This window comes from Columba livia, chromosome 10, assembly GCF_036013475.1.
Source record: "Columba livia isolate bColLiv1 breed racing homer chromosome 10, bColLiv1.pat.W.v2, whole genome shotgun sequence".
Classification (NCBI taxonomy): domain Eukaryota; kingdom Metazoa; phylum Chordata; class Aves; order Columbiformes; family Columbidae; genus Columba; species Columba livia.
In genome coordinates, this window is record NC_088611.1 from 17,702,866 (window position 1) to 17,708,983 (window position 6,118).

The window sequence follows — 6,118 nt, forward strand, 5'->3', positions numbered from 1 at the left end:
CAAGAAATTTGGGGATACTACTTGAACTCCCCCCTTTTCTCCCATCCTTGTCTTTTTTTCTAGGTTAACTGCAGTCCAGGTCCAATACATGTCATAAACTATTTCCTTCGCTTAGTGCTGCTCCTTGGCCTGATGCCCCCTCTCATAACTACTCCCACCACTAGATTCCCCCAAGATGCACTCATTTGTAGTTCCTCACCAAGGAAGAATTAAGCATCAGGAGAAGCCTTCTCACAGCAAGGAAAACAAACAGTCTGTTTTGGTATAGGCATCACTCTCTAGTTTACTCTTTAAGATCGCCAAGCATCTCTCAGCAATGTGCACAGTAATATTTGGATTGGTCTTGAAGGCAGAAATCTGGTCTCTAGGCTTGAGCTGTGTTTTCCTAGACCGACCTCCCTCCTCCTGTCGGTCACGACAGAATTAATTACTGGCTTGTTACCAATTCACTTCCCACTAGTACGCTCTCTTCCCAGCATAGTTGGGCCCACTACTGACTGCCCATCAGCTCTTTCCAATAATTGTTAAAATGTGACCTCGGTTTCAAGTAACTGATTTTTATCACTTTTGCTAGTACTGCAAGGAAAGAGATTTTGAATCCATGCAGTTCTGCTGCAGAGCGATGGCAGCCAACACTTTTGAATCAGATCTAGCATTTTTTTCGCCTATCTGCTTGCATACAACTCACAAAACATAAAACAAAATAGCTTTTCTTTTTAATCGTACTGTTCACACTGAATTGTACTAATATATGCTATTTGAGGGCAGTATGTAAGGTAAGAAAACCAGCAGAGAAAACTCACAGACCAGTATCAGATGGGCTCAAAGAGACTTTTAGTATGGCAGGACATGCTGGGCTATTCCCTCTATAAAACAATACCATCTGCCTTCCCCCTTTAAAAATTAAAATTCAAATGAAAGCATAATTCTGACTGTTTCAGCCTTTATCAAACTCAACTGTTCAGCACAGCATTAAATAGTATGAAATAAGGACTCTTGGAGGACTGTGCATACTGCATGAAAGCATTCATTAAGTCTAAGTTATGGTTACTTCTGCTGTCAAGTCAACAATGCACAATCAGTGATGGCTAAAATTCTAGGCTGGTGTGTTAGACTAACAAATAGCTTTCGAGCCTATAAATTCCGTTTCCTGCTAATGAGGACAAATTATATGTCACCATGGGATTAATTTCTTTCTTTGCACTAAACAAAACAACAGGAAGAAACTTCTTGCAGACACAACTTTGTAAAAACTTGTCATGGTTTTTGCTAGAAACAGCACTTCTGCCTTCAGCACTCCGGTTGAGCACAAGAGCGAACAAAGATGGGGCAAAGGCGACAAACTAGAAGATTTGCATTTAAACACATCCAGATACTGAAGGGAAAGAATAAAAGGAATTTAAATTCACATCCACACCTGGCTCTGCAAGTGCCCCATGTTGCCACAAAGTTATGGATCCGCATGAAAACAAAACATCTCTGAATCCAAGCTTTATGACCAGGACCAGCACCAGTTAGGATAATTATCTCTTAGTATCACAGACCATCAACTTGAGCTATTAGATTTTATTGAATACTCTTCCTAAAGTTCATAGGCCGCCCTTTGCTGGCTTAACAAAGGCCAACTCAGAGTCATCCAAACCAGCACTGCAGAACAATGTCCCAGTCCCATTTCTCTGTGACTTTATTGCCACCACTTACCATAATCCACTTTAAATCAGGCACAAAAACATGTCTCTCCCTTTGCAGCAATGCACACAAAGCACTTGAACAACAAGTAGGTTGCCAGTGCAGCCCACCAGCTGCCTCACATTAACCAGGACCACCTCGTTAACCTCAGGTGTTCCCCATTTACCAGCTGCCTCCTCTCTTCTATTCCTGTTACCTTTCAAACTAGTTCTTTTGCGGTTCAGTCCCTACCACAGCAGGACTATGGCCCAATGCTGAGGTACCTGGGTGCTACTACAGTGTAACAACATGCTATTACACACTATATTTTCTAAGCTTGTTAGCCAAGCAACCCAACAAGTTTGTTGCCCCCAGTAAAGAAAGCTATGCTTTACTGAAAGAATGGATTACAGAACTAACAACATATCTGAAGGGACACTAACTAAAGCAAAACAATATAGCAAACCAATAATAAGAGACCCTAGATACAAATTAAATACATAATTTGTATCCCAAGACTGCAGTGATGCAGTTTTGGATTATTCTAAGTTTATATTATCACTTCAATATCACTCTGTCAATAGTATACCATATTTATATTGCACTCGGTGCATTCCGGGCAGGATTTCTAGCACTAAGAGCTGGATTTCTACAGATTTTTAAAGTTTATCTACAAAACATTAGGTGTACAGTACTTATAGCAGGAATTAGGAAGAACACCACTGGTCACATCACCATGGATCACACAAAGAGCATTTACCTCCTAATGGAGGACAAAGCTTATGCCTCAGGGACAAAACAAGATCCACAGAGCACTTTGCGGTTAGCATGCTTCCATAGGATCACTAAAACAAAAAGTTACATGTTTTGCAGCCAGATCATGCAGTTGAATTAAGACTAAACATCCCATGCCTCTATCAAGCTGTACACTTCTGATGGGTAACAACCCCAGAAAACAAGCTCCGAGTAGGGGCTGCAAGGCGCACAAGTCAGCTTGTTAGGAAAGAAACGCTGCTTTTCCTTGTAAGAGATAATAAAACTCATTATAAATTGTTTGGAAGAAGGCATAAGTAAAAACATAAACTTACCTTCACCTCATGTTGCACCGGAGTTCAAGTGAAAGCTTGCACAAAGCAGCCCAACAACAAAAGCTTCACATCCCACCCTACAACACAAACAACTCCACACCCTTCAGGCTGCAAACCTGCTGAAGGTGTTTGGCTGATAAGGGCATTGAGCCGCTGACCCTCAGCCCATGGGCTCCTGGGAACTGTAGTTCAAGGTAGTTAAGTGACAAAGTCTGGGGATCAGAGTGAATTGCAGAATGTGATTTCACAGGATTATTCATTAGTATGCAAGAGGAGTCATGAGTTACTTGACGGCATGTTATAGAAGATTAAATCAAGTTCTTTTAGGTTAAAAGGCTTAAATATTTGGGTTACTGCAGGAGGTTAAATTTCTCCTAGAAAGTCAAATTAACCTCAGCTCAAGTAAGGGAGCTGAGATAGAGTTATCTTAGCGAATGTCTCCATAAAGTTTGACGTGATTATTGTTATATTTGATAGGAAGTTCTACAAACTGAGTTGTGTAGGCTTAAATATTTTATATCAAGTCTTGTAATATTTTTAACTAAAAGAGATATTTTTAACCGTCTTTCTGTTTTCTGCAGGAACAAGCCTGCCAGTCACAGTTGATTCCTGATTTCCCAGTGCCTCACAAGGATGTCATCCCCTTCATCCCAAACTAAATCCTTTCTAGCCTTTCAGAAGACAGAAATAAAATCATCTACTCACAGTTTTAGCTACAATAGTTCTGAATAATTTATAGGTAGGGAGAGGGGGAGGAGCCATGTACACCGTATGACTGATCATATTAGCAGAGTACAGCCAGATAAAATATTTTCCAGAAGCAAGGCAGCTTAGTTGCATCTTTGCAAATAACACTCTGAAAACTGAACAAGCAATCGCTTTCAAAATGTAAATATTTCTAATGAAAGCAGTGCATAGCTTCTCCTGCCTTATTGCATAAATATTGATTATTTTTCCTGTAAAAGGAGAAAATAATTATTTGATAGTTTACCAAAATTCCCATCAGCTGCTGCACTGAGGTGTTGGCCTGGGAAGCAGGAATCCACGTCTCATCTACCCAGCTCACGGGTCTTTCAGAGGCAGTGATGGATGGAGCATCGTGCTGAAAGTCAGAAGGCAAATTCTGTTCCCAATTTTGCCAAGTGACCCGTGCCAAAACACTTGTCCTGTTAAAACGCCGAGGTCTTCACAAGATAAAACCAGACCTCCATGAGTTTAAAACCTACAAGACATGAAAAATCTGCAATGTTTAGTGAGATCACAAAATGAGAAGGACCTGGTGCTTGTGCTAGCGTGAAAGAATTAGTGAATTGCCCAAATAATTACATATAATTACTCATTCTGGTTAACAAAACACGCAAACTCTCACAAACAAACCCACAACTCTCAGTCCAAATTTGTCTACTTCCACGTGCCTTTGCAGGCTGCCATCCCCATTAGTAATACAAAATTCCCAATCTATGCCTGCTATAGACCTCACTGGGAAGGGAGTTGGTCCCTGGCTATAGGAATAGTCCTTTGCTTTTCCAGCACTGCCATACAGATTTAATGAAATGGGCCATTTAGAGTTGAACAGGCTCAACAGATGAGGCAAATTTCACCCTTTTCCTGTGCGGTATTCCCTGATTGCACCGGTAGCAGAACGTCTCCCACCAGGAGAGAAGGAAAAGCGGGTGTGAGTGAGAAAGGCTGCACGTGCTACACACATACACAAAACTACAAGGGAAGAAGTTGATGCGGAAAAAACGAGTGAAATGGCTGAACCAAGAGAAGAAGTACACTATCATTCACATGTTACCGCGTGGCCCTCTGCTCCCTAATAGCATCAATCATGATGGTCACTGGAGTGTGCACAGTGGAAACAATATCTTTAGATATTAAGAAAACCCTTTCTAACATTGGGTCAGACACATGAGAGAGGAAATAGCACAAGAGCCACTTGACCAGTTCCCTGGGAAAGGTAAAAGCATTGCCTTTAAAATTTAGTCCAAGGTGGCTGCTCTTTCTTTTCTGTCTGTCTCTTGTGAAGTTGCTCACAGGGAAGTGACGGCTGCCTCACCCCCCCATGAGCCCCGTTTGCAAAGTGGGTTCTGGCAGGAAAGAAAGGTGCTCAGCTCCTGTTTGGACAAGGCTGCTATGTGTTAGTAACCCTGTAGAACAGCCCAAGGAGTCCAAGTGTCACATCTCAGCCCATCTCTGCTTAGGACATGAGCTTAACAGAGAAGAGTAAGTGAAATGCTCTGCTTTCTCTTGTGTCTCTGTAAGAACAAAATACCCAAAAGTCAGACTTAGTAAGTCACCAGGAAACTTTTCATAGTCTTTTTGCATCCAAGGAGGTCTCTTCTACTCACTTCTGATACTTCTTATTTTCCAGACATCCTAGATGCTGCCATGAGGAAACGGGTAATGATCGGGGCCTCAAGATTTAATGTATTTACTGAACCTCGATCTACTAGCAGCTCATGTTCCTCTCAATAAGAATTGAATCAGCAGGTCACACCACGTCACCAGGACAATTAAGAACAGAATGTGTGAGGTTTTTAAAATATGCTATTTTTGGTGTAGTTCTAGTTTATATCAAACATGAATGACAAGAAAAGTCCAAAAGGTTATAACAAATGCTTAGCACAATAAATGGAGAGCAGAATACTATGATATTCAGACCAAATCCTGCTGTTTTTACTGAGTTGAAACACACTTACTTTCAGTTGGAAGATTTATTTTCAAGTTTTTTTGTTTGCCCAAATAACAACTGCAAGATTTGGCCATGTTCACATCCGAACCTAGAGGCATTTCGTTACAATTTATACTGAAACTCAGAGAGCAAATAGACATTTTAAAGTATTTACAAAAGCAATCACTTCTACAGTCCACAATTTCCACACTTCAATTTGGATCTTATTTTTTCACATTTTGCTATTTACTCAGTAATTTCTGTTTATCCAAGAGTGCGCTGCTCAGATGTAACATCTCGCTTTCAGCAAGGCCCTGCTTCTTACCCAATTTTTCACAGCTAAGTTCACTGGAGTAGAAGAAGGTCAATAAGCAACTCTCTCAAGAGTCTTAATATATAATCCAATTATTTTATGCATTTTTTAACTTGACAATGTGAAGGGTTGATAATACCAGAGTCAGACAGACACTAGAAACAGACGTCATAGGCAGACAGAACTGTATTTAGCAACAGGCCAGCTGACCAGAGGTAATTCCTACAAGAACCGGAGTTCTGTCAACAATCTGACTTTCACAAAAGCCTCGTCCCAAAAGCCACACTTAATACACTACTAGTTGAACTATTCCTTACGGTTGTGTTGTGATATGGTTTAAGTTTTTTTATTGAAGACCAATACAGATGGAATTAT

The 6,118-nt window shown here is 40.7% G+C and overlaps 1 long non-coding RNA gene across 1 annotated transcript in view; it reads right to left on the reverse strand.

Annotated features, from left to right (window-relative positions):
* LOC110362652 (uncharacterized) overlaps nucleotides 1-2,967 on the reverse strand; it is a 259,684-nt gene extending 256,717 nt beyond the window's left edge. The window contains exon 1 of the long non-coding RNA XR_010475128.1: nucleotides 2,757-2,967. This is a non-coding gene — a long non-coding RNA (uncharacterized LOC110362652). The remainder of the gene's footprint in view (nucleotides 1-2,756) is intronic.
* Between the last annotated feature and the right edge of the window lie 3,151 nt (nucleotides 2,968-6,118).